Source organism: Bidens hawaiensis, unplaced genomic scaffold (assembly GCF_021521415.1).
Source record: "Bidens hawaiensis isolate Kalapana, Puna unplaced genomic scaffold, B.hawaiensis_p1.1 tig00002935_1, whole genome shotgun sequence".
Classification (NCBI taxonomy): domain Eukaryota; kingdom Viridiplantae; phylum Streptophyta; class Magnoliopsida; order Asterales; family Asteraceae; genus Bidens; species Bidens hawaiensis.
The window spans coordinates 93,845-105,575 of NW_027491158.1; the positions used below are offsets into that span (position 1 = coordinate 93,845).

Here is an 11,731-nt window from a genome sequence, read left to right on the forward strand (position 1 = left end):
CGTATGCCTCCACCAAAAGTTGAAGACGTACATTTACCAAATCAACATACCTTAAAAGAAATAATATCAATTCTAAAAAAACTTTATTAGCTGATGACTTACACTGCCCATTTGATGTCATGTTCCCAAAGCTATAGAACAAACAAATTACAAACATTCAGAATCAAAATCAAGCTAATTCAACATCAATTTATAGGCATTCATTAAAATTAACCAGTAACAAACCTCCCACGATTGCTATCTAGTGACGATGAAACACACAAATCTCTTTTCTTCCCATCTTCAACTTCTTCGTCATCTCTTCTATATTGAATCTAACAAATTAAATTGAATATTTTAAATTTGGAACAAAACAAAACTGAGTCATCTAAAAAAGATTGAATAAAATTACCATATTATATAAGTTAAAAACATACCAGGTTTATGGCTATCAATTTACATGCTCCATCTATCATGTAAATTTATTCAAAATAATCTTTATGAAAAAGTGAGGGAATTTAAAAAGAGGAAAAATCCCTAAATAACCTTTTTTTTAATTCATAATTATCCCCCAATTTTGAAAAGTCTCCAAAAAAGTCTTCTCAAAATTCATAGGTTCGTCATAAAATACTTTAACACGTTTTTATTATTTGTCAAATATTCCTATAAATAATACACCCAAAAGACACCAATACCAACATATTAATTAGCATGGTACTCACCAGCAATCAACAAAAACACTTTGTCCTGGTACATGGTGCATGCCATGGAGCCTGGTGTTGGTTCAAGCTCAAACCTCTTCTGGAAGCCTCCAGCCACCGCGTATCCGTCTTTGATCTTACTGCCTCTGGCACCAACCTTAAAGAAATACAACAAGTGGCTACACTTTCTGACTACACACTGCAATTGCTAGACTTAAATGGCCACCCTTCCACCCGAAGAGAAGGTTGTGTTGGTCGGTCATAGCCTCGGTGGCATGAACATAGCCCTTGCCATGGAGAAATTCCCAGATAAAGTCTCGTTGGCCGTCTTTCTCACCGCCTTCATGCCGGATTCAGCTCATAAGCCTTCTTACGTTTTGGACCAGGTAATAATTAATCATTAAGTTTCTTGTCAATTTTTAGAAAAAAACAAATTCATTAGTCAATTATTTCAAAATTAATCAATTATTTAAAATTTAATTGATTGTTTACTTTTCTTATTTTTTGGACCAGGTAATAATTAATCATTAAAGTTTATTGTCAATTATTAGAAAAAAACAAATTTATTAGTCAATTATTTCAAAATTAATCAAGGGGTAATTCCCAAAATAGTCTATTTAAAGAGAGAGATTCCCAAAATAGTCCATACAAACTTATCTTCAACGTGACATTGGTAATCGTAACGTGAGATTTGTTAACCACTCACATTGTGACACGTGTAAGGTACGTGAAAGTTACTCCCAAATCTGTTTGCGCAGATAATTTTCTGGCCAAAATCTTTTCTGAAAAACCATGGTTTTCGAGTTAGAGTTATCGGCTCCGTGAGTTTTCAAAAAAAGACGAAATTCGTGTTTTTTCGAAATTCATCTCATCCGACGCATTTTAGGTGAATTTCGTCTCATACGAAAATTTTCAAAAAAGTTACAAAAAAAAGAAGATATTTTTCCAATAAATTTAGTCTTTTTATATGATTTTCAAAAAGTAAAAAAAAAACGATAATTTCCTAATGAATTTAATCTCCTAAGATGATTTTCATAAAACTTTTAAAAATATGGCAAGTGTTAAGAATGTGGTGGGTGGTGGATGATGGCGGTGGGTGGTGGTGGTTGATGATGGGGGTGGATAATGGTTGTGGGTGGTGGCGGTTGATGATGGCGGTGGTGAGTGGTGGTTGATGATGGCAGTGGGTGGTGATGGTGGATGATGGCGGTGGGTGGTGGTGGTGGATGATGGTGGTGGGTGGTGGTTGATGATGGCGGTGGTTGATGATGGTGGTGGTGGTTGATGATGGCGGTGGTGGGTGGTGGTGGTGAATGGTGGTGGTGGGTGGTAGATATGATTTTCAAAAAAGTTTTATAAACAACTATTCTTTTTATTAAAAAAAATATAACTTTCATCTAAAAACCATATAATTTAAATAATTTATAACAAAAAAATCAATCTTTTTTGACAACTCTTATTTTAATGCAAAAAAAGATGAAATTCACCTGAAATGCGTCGGAGGCTATGAGTTTCAAAAAACGCGGAAACTGATAGCTTTTGAAAACTCATGGGGCCGATAACTTTAATTCGAAAACCATGGTTTTTTAGAAAAAAAGATTTTGGCCAGAAAACTATCGGCGCAGACAAATTTGGGAGTAACTTTCACGTACCTTTACACGTGTCACAATGTGAGTGTTAACAAATCTCACGTCACGATTACCAATGTCACGTTGGAGATAAGTTTGTATTGGCTATTTTGGGAATCTCTCTCTTCAAATGGACTATTTTGAGAATCTCTCACTTCAAATGGATTATTTTAGGAATTACCCCATTAATCAATTAAGTCAAATTTAATTGATCGTTTACTTTTCTTATCAAATTTATTTCAAAATTTATTAGCTATAAATTTTGTTTCAAAACTAATTGACTATTTGAGTATCATGTTCGGGCTATCTTCAAATTTGACTCCTTGATCGCTGTCAGACTGTACCCTTCCTAATGCCTGAGAACCGAATGAAACCCGTAAATCCTCGCTTCCTAATGGGTTCAAACCCATAACTAAAGCTCTGATTTATCTATTTATTCAGGTGTCCGTCAAACAAGCTCGAGCGAGAAGCGAGCCTGTGTTTCCATAAGGGAGGGCAGACCTCTCCATTAGTCAATCATTACTTTTCTTTTGGGAATTATTTTAGAAATAATTAATTATTACTTTTCTTATCACAATTATTTCAAAACTTATTACTGTCAATTTTGTTTAAAAATTAATTAATCATTGCTTTTCTTTTCTAAATTATTTAAAGATTTAGTAGATTCTTTTAAAAAATAATTAATTATTTTAAAATTAATTAATTGTTAATTTTCTTTTCATACATCAAATTTTCCATCTAAAATCTTTCAAATCTTGCATTAGCAAGAATTCGAACCCACCACTTCACATTTACGAGAAATGACACCATATCACTATACCAATATTTCAAAATTTCTTAATTATTTCAAAATTTCTTATCAATCTAAATCTAATATTATTCTCTTGATTTTGAAGTATAATGAAATCACTCCAGCAGAAGCATGGTTGGACACACAATTCTTGCCATACAACGATGATACCGAGTCCGAAATATCGATGTTTTTCGGCCCTAAGTTTCTATCCTCCAAGCTCTATCAACTTTGCTTCGATGAGGTTGTTATCATCATCATCATCGTGATCATTATTTACATGAAACCACAAGAACAAATGTAAATTTATTGTTCGTGTACAAATAAATGGTCCATACTAACTATTATACTATATAAATGCAGGACCGTGAACTAGGGAAAACATTGATAAGACCTTCACTATTTATTAAAGATCTAAAGAACTCAAACCAATTTACAAAAGAAGGGTTCGGTTCTGTAAGACGAGCATATGTCGTTTGCGATGAAGATAACGCCATCAAGGAGTTTCAACAATGGATGATCGACAATAATCCAGCTGAGGTGGTGAAAGAACTTAAACATGTTGATCATATGCCGATGTTATGTGACCCAAAGCAACTCAGTCTTTGCCTCCTTGATATTGTCGATCATTATGCTTAGTCAACTCAGTGAGTCGAAGCAACTCACTGAGTCATTATTAATTGGCCTTTAATGATGATGATTTTATTTGCTTCTTTAATTTATCTTTCATGTCATTTTCGGAATTTATAGTGTATCTAAATAATTTTTCGTTTTAAATATATTTTATGAATATTTTCATGTTTTATTAAAAAATACTGTAATTATGCATGGGTGAGTTACTATACAAAAATGATTTATGGTATGTTAATGGACACGAGCGTATTAGGCATCGATTTCGATTTCAGATGGTGAAAAATTTGTAAATAACTTGAATCTAAATTCACGTTCTAATTAAGAAAATACAATCAATCAACTCATCGGGCGTGATACAAATCGGAATAACAGATGCGAGTAATCGAGTATGACTGACCATTTATTCCAAAGTTACTTTGTTTATGAAACAAAATTGTTCATCGATTACAAATAACATAAATCAACTAATTCATCGAGTGTTTAATTTCGTGATCAAATTCATCATTATCCAATAATAATACCTAATCCCATTTCCTAAAGAACAGAGCTATTAAAATGAACCACCTGGAGATTACCCACTTGCAAATTTTGATTCCAATTTACGCTCAGAATACGAATAAAGTATGGGCATAAGTGAATAAATTGGAAATAAGTGAAAGTAAAATGGGAAAAAGAATAAAGGCACCACTTATAAATTATGATTCCAATTTATGCTCAAATGTGAAATAACAAATAGAATAGGGCATAGGGTCAAGTTATTGATGAGAAGAATTAGAAGGATTTTTTAGCCATACAAAAAAATCTTTTAAAAAAAATTAATAAAAAAATCACAACTCAAAATTTAATAAAAAAAACAAAAAAATTAAAAACATAAAAATGTTTTCACCGTCAATTGTTACAAACTTAGAAAAAAAACACAAAACAAGTTAATAAGTTTAATTTAATGAACAACATAGAGAAGTGGTTACAGACGCCCCACAACTTTTAGCTAACACTTATAATATATATATGAAGTGACCTTTAAGATATATAAGCGAGTTACCTTTAGTTTTTTTTTTACTTATTGTGAATATATATTTTTCATGTATGATGATTTTAGGCATTAAAATTAAATGTTACATGAATGTATAAAGTATGCTATGCGTAAAATTTAGTTTTGTTTTATTTACATTTGCATAGAGTTGTTAGGGTTGATTGGTGATGCAAAACATATATGATGTTTAATGGATCACCTCAAATGAACTCGCATGGGTCTACTAATTATTGTGACCCGACATTTTGTTGTTTCAGATTTGAATTTTGGGCTTGATAGTGCATTGAACTTTGATTCAATCGATAGATTTAAATTTCTAAAGTCTAATTTCACTTTCACATCTATCTCAAACGAGCAAGTCGAATATTTTGTTTTCTTGTCGTAGGTGTTTTCATTTCATCATGTGGAGTGTTATTATATGTTTTTACCTTAATGAAGTTTAATTTGTGGTTTTCTTGTATATTTGTATGTGCTTGTTGTATTATGCTTTTGTTGACACGATACGTTCACATTCAAATATATCTTAAACAAGTAAGTTTTATTTTGGTTTTGATATCATTTACGGTTTAATTTCATTTTATGGAGAATTATTGTGTTTTTTACCTGTATGAAGTTAAGTCTGTTGACGTAATAAGCATCAATTATAAGAGAACTTTTATTAGTTTTTGAATTTTATTAACGAAAGTTTTCTGATCATAAGTTAAATTAAGTTGTTTTTTTAAAACAATATTACTAAAAATTTATATATGTTTAATATTATCTCTATATATTTAGTTTCCATTTAATTTATTTAAGATTTGTCTTTTTAACTGAAAAGTGTGAGTGATTATGAGAATCCATTGTTTAAAAAATGCGCCTCTAATGATTTTGTAACTTCTTTTAAGAAATCCTTTTCTTCTCTTCCTTCATTAGTCCATTTGTTCATATTTTTATTACAAGCCTTAACAAACTCTTATCAATCTAAATGGAAAGAAAGATTAAAAAAGATACAAACTTTTATACATGATGCAAAAATTCACATTGTTAACAACCAATATGAAAAATGTCCTAGTTATTTCACATTGTTAACTACCATGTCATAGAATTACAAAAGATTAAAAAAAACACGGACTTCATTTAAATAGACACAATTTCAGTTTCCTGACAAAGAACCCTCACAAAAAGTTCTTCGGCAGTGTCATTAGCAAGCGATGGAACTATTCTTTAGCTATAGTTCGCCCTGTGTGATAAGTCTCATCAACAAAATGGATTGTGGGACCTGAATACCTTCAAATATATAGCGAGTTAACCGGCGCATGTTTTATTACTCTTTTCACCCGTCACAATAAGCGAACCAAAACGGACCCATATCCAATGTTTTACGGGTAAATCGGCGTATGTTTTATTACTCTAATACGAGTAAAATAATTTGATTATTAATGGGGATGTCATCAATTACCAAGTCACTAACGGGCCGATACATGTTATATATACATGTAAGAGGTTGAACACGGGTTATATTTCAACTCGAGAGAGTAATACCAAAATATTACTTTCATCAAGTGCGAAGACGGTTCTATAAAAATTTGAAAGCGTGGTTGTCGAACAAATCAATCGCAAGATCAAAACACAAAATGTATATGTATTAGGTTTGACCACAAAATTCAAATGTGTCATATATGAATGCAATAAGAGTTAAAAAGACAAAAAGATAATCGATAGAATGTGGCGCACTTGAGACCTTCATTTGCAACAGATGTTTAATAATCTGACTCTGTTTAATTATTATCTTTTTTGTTTATATTTTTTACTTGCATATTAGTTCGTCCATTCGTCATACCTCGAGCACGTATTACAGTATTACACGGGTTTTTTCGATGAATGACAGTTTAATTTTTGAATAATTAAGCTATATAAACCAAATAAATTGAAACAAACCTTAGAAAACCGGATAAACTAAAATGAAACCAAAAATCAAAAGAAATCTAATCGAAACGAAACTAAAAACTAATTAAAAGATTTTGTTTAAAAATAAATACGGGTCGAATGGGTCAAGTTGGTCAAAACGGTCTAAAACTCATTCAAAGTGTATCATTCTTAGATAGAAAGGCGGTGAATAATTTGTTTGTGTACATGTTCAATTTGACACATTATTAACAAAAACACAATTACTAAAAAAAACAAATTTCAATCCTATCCGTTAACAATAAAATGTAACCTTACTTATAACGTGACTGTTCAACAATAAACTTCAAGTGAACATTGAGATAGTGATTCCCCATTGACTTGTGTCTTCCAATCCAAATGAGTTCTCTCAAAGCTTGGGCAATACTAACATAAATAGGCTAAACAAACAGCTGAAACTGAATTAGGCTTATACATAATTTAGTTTTAGTTCACAACTTTTGTTTTATTAATCAAATAAAACATCAAAATTGAAAAAGAAAAGTGAAGAAAGAATTATATACCTCGTCTAATCTTTTGAGAAGCTTCAAAGAGTGGCTTCTAACTAGGGGTGTTCTTCGGGTTATTTATTCGGGTTTCGGTTTGTTCGGGTCGGGTTGTTCGGGTTTGAGCACAAAACAAATTGACCCAAAAACCGACCCAAATAAGTTCGGTTTGTTCGGGTTTCGGGTTAAACGGGTCGGGTTAATTCGGGTCGAGTTTAACAAATTAAAAAAAAATTATCCACCTTTAACAATATAAAAAAAACCATATTCTAAGTCGTTATAAAACCGTAATATACAACCATATTCAATAATGAATTATAATATTTAGCAAAACCTGAAATTTATCATACAAGCATGCATTAGACGGGATGGAGTGTTGTAACATGTTAAACAATACTTGTGTAGATTGAAGAAACATGCCCAATACATATTCGTTTAAATACTATACTATTTAAGTTTTTGAATTGAATATACATTCTCAAAATGTTTTATGGTAATTAATACATTAGGATCCAATGTGATAGATCCATATATTAATTGGAGTATTGAGAACAACCCAACAAGAATACATATGATCACTATGTTACTTCACCGCTAAATTACCCTATAAAAATTAGGATACATACATCGATGTATCATAATTCGGGTTATTCTGGTCAACCCGAATAAGGGTATTTCAACCCAAATACCGACCCGAATATTTTATCTCAGGTTCGGGTTAGGAGTTTAATCGGATCGGGTTATTCGGGTCTCGGGCCGCTTCGGTTCGGGTTTCTTATTCGGGTACGGATAAAAAACACACCCCTACTTCTAACCCGCCTTCTAACTCGCTTTCTTTGTTTTCTGCACACATCAAACAGCCAGTTATCTAACAAACTCGTAATATACCCATAAATTCATATTCATACACAATACTGTAGAAACGGCCAAAATACCCTCCAAGCAAATCCAGTTCGTAGTAGACATGTTTACAGACCAAATTATATTCCTAAAATTTAACGACCAAACCATATCACTATGTCATGTGAATCACAAATAACAGTAGTAGGTTTAATGGCACCATATCACCACCATAGTTCATGTTTAGGAACATAAAAATGATTTTTTTTTACTTAAACTATAATATAACAAAGTGCCTAATATTTTTAGTAAGAAGATTGTGCATTTTTCAAGTTAAAAGATAAACCATTAAACCATAAATGTGTCCTCAAAAAGTCACTTTTGACTCGTTTACTTACATGTTATATGTTATGTTTAAAATATGCCAATTTATTTTTAAAACTTATTTGATACATAAGCTACACAAATAGTTTATGCCACTCTATAAAAGCAAATTTAAAATGTTAAAAACAATGTAAGATTCGTAAAATTAAATTTTGATAAGTTAAGCTAGTCAACCCATGAATCCGTAGGGTTAGATTGAACGCAACCCATTTAGATAAACATGCGTGCCTTCGACCCGTTATTATGTCAAAGAAAAGGTCAAAGGTTTTTAACTTACTGCTAACCATGGGTCAAAAATAGAGCTTTTAAGCATAAGTTTGACTTTTAAAAGTCAAAACATCAAGAAAGCCAAAACTGATAAAACAATTAACTTTTCCCCTAAAAACTACCTAATATCAACACTATGTGGACAACGAAGACGATTGATATGAATGCTTCTTAGCTTACCTTAATATGAGCGGCTCCAAGTAGCTAGTAGCAAACATCCACCACTGCTGCAAACTAACAAAATAAAACAAACAATATATCAATCAAGGCGAACCAAACACGTTAATATAGTTGACAAAAACAAAGTAACCAATAATATTGTAAGAAGATTGTGCAACTCAGCAAAGCGTGGAAAACTTTATGAGAGCAAAAAAGATAACACTGCACATTTTCAAAACATGTCACATAATGCATGTTATACCCTCTTCAAACATCAAAATCCCACAAAAACACACACATTATTTTTAAAAACTTGTTATATAAAATTAAAGAACGTTATCAATTGACAAAAATCATGTTCCCCATATTATAGAGTTTTTTTTAACATTTTTCGTTTTTATTATTGTGACTTTATTTTTTGAATTTTAATTTTATTTATTGTAAAAAAGTTATCCATTGCTCTAATAGGAGTAAAGAATGAAATGATATTATTCGGCTAAGACTCCCGGAAAAAGCGGTAACTACATTAGATTTTAGGTGGTTAAATTTTGACCAGAAGGTCAAAACTGATTTTTAGACCATTAAATCAATTGTAGAGTACAACCGAGGTACTCGCTGGTATGTTAAATTAATCCAAAATTTAGTTCCGGCCCCTTATAACTACCTATGAGATAGTGTGTGTATTCTCATGCACATATTCAATTATAATAGGCCCAATGGGCTCTAAGTACATGTGGCGTTGGGCCCAAACATACATAATTAAACAAACATACGACATAAACGAAACATAATTACAAATACGAAAGACTTAACAAGAAACGGGCCCAACAGTTGCCATTCATCGATGTTAAAAGATCTAATTGCTACAAGTACTATGTTTTACAACTATTAATCTTTTTTTTTCTATAGGTTTGACCACATCCAGATTCCTCTTGATTTTATGTTAGATGCTAGACTGATAAACTCCAAAATTTTGATCTACAAATTTATGTTTAATTTTAATTAGAGCCTTTAAGCTGAAGTAAATTAGGTTTTGTTTACCTTTAAAGTTATTGAATATGGTAGTTTTAATGTTTTGGTCTAAACACCTCAGAAGGGTATTCTGGTTGTGGCATTCGTCAATTTCGGGTCAATCGTATTTCGTTTCGTATTTGTTTATTACGTAAACCGAAACCCTCGAGATATTCAAAATGGTGGATTTTATGTTTCATATTTGTTTTATACTTGTTGGGTCTCAAAAACATCCTTTTTGGTCCTTAAAACGCGTTAAAAACACGTAAAACGAACTTCGAGGGCCATACTAACCAACTTTCAAAGTTGGAAATCACTTGGCCGACCACCCCATCACGCCACGGGATGGGGGACACCCTCCTGGGTCGCGTATCGCGACGGCTAGCAGACCAGGTTTGCAGATTGGTGTTTTCTTGTTGGTTCTTTTGTCCAAAATCCGGTTTTTACACTCTAAACCTCTTGTCCTATAAATACAAGACCCTTTCTTACATCCATACCTGCTCTCATTTCATTTCCTCACTCAAATTCAAGGGTCTTTAAGCTTGTTCTTCATGTTCTTGGCAGTTTGACTTTCAAAAGTCAAACTGACCAAGTCTTGCATTTTAATTTGTTTATATAGTCTTGTTAATACTTGAATATGGTTATACAACATATATATATATATATATATATATATAATATACACCCCTTGTTACCTTTGTTGGTCACTTCCCCGGTCTCGGTCGGTGGAGTGTCGGGTCTCGTAAGGCAATGTTTCATGAAGGACTTTCGTAGTCCTTGATATATATATATATATACTTATATAACTTGTTTATACATATTAATCATGTTTAACTTCTGCTCATTTTAGTTTGTATATCATATTTATGAATTTCCATGGTTATGGGTTTGTAGAGACTAGCCTCGGTTTAACCGTAAATAGCTCTAAACCGTAAACCGAACTTAGTTTACAAGTTTTGTTAAATAATTGTTTAAACATGCTTATTGTTAGATTTAATTTTCTAAAATCATTTTCGTAAGTTCTATGGTTATGGGTTTGTAGAATCTTACCTCGGTCTTAACCCGAAACAAGATCTGAACCGAAAACCGAACTTTCGTTTAATGACTTTATTGTTAACTTTTGGTTGTAAAACTTAAGTATCATTATTTATAAATTATTATACAAGGTCTTTGATATTTTGGCATGTGGTAACCATCCGTGAACCTATTGTGAGATGGAAACCGAGCGAAACCGAACTAAACCAATTTTCACTCGCTTAATACACACAAGTGTGTTTTTATCTATCAAGACTTGTATAAATCTTTAAAAATACTTTATAAACTGATTTTAATTATTTTCTTAAGTACTTGGAAATGTTGGATCCAACTTGATCTCATAACAAAGTTTGGACTGACAAAATGAACACTCTCTTAACGGACGTTGTTAATTCTAAAACAATAGAGCTACATACTTGGTTAAGTCTTATTAAATTTTATTGAGTTATCTCATGACATTAATTATTTGGAAAGTTGACTTTGGGTTTGACCAATTATCAAGACCCGAACCAACAACCCGAAACACTCGTTAAAACCCGTTTTAGTATCTATATTATAAAGGGACTTACATTCTTGCATTTTTACCCACCTTATTACTTAACATAGGTTGAGTAAATATTAAGGGCTAGATACTTTAACCCGATTTCGAGCAAACCTATATTTTTATACGACTATTATTATGTTTTTCTTAAATATTTACATTTTAAACCTTAAACTTTAAATTGTTTGCATTTCTTATCATTTATTTTATTTAAAGACTCCCTAGACAACCTTTCTAATACAAGACTTCCTTTCATCTAGATTTTGCTCGTTAAACCTCATCCTTCCGGTTACTCGTCATT

The 11,731-nt window shown here is 31.8% G+C and overlaps 1 pseudogene across 1 annotated transcript; it reads left to right on the forward strand.

Moving 5' to 3' along the window:
* The first annotated feature begins 659 nt into the window (after positions 1-659).
* Positions 660-3,781, forward strand: LOC143621707 (salicylic acid-binding protein 2-like; annotated as a pseudogene). The gene is made up of 3 exons (XR_013151586.1): positions 660-1,066; positions 3,205-3,342; positions 3,462-3,781. The product of XR_013151586.1 is annotated as a salicylic acid-binding protein 2-like (transcript).
* The last annotated feature ends 7,950 nt before the right edge of the window (positions 3,782-11,731 follow it).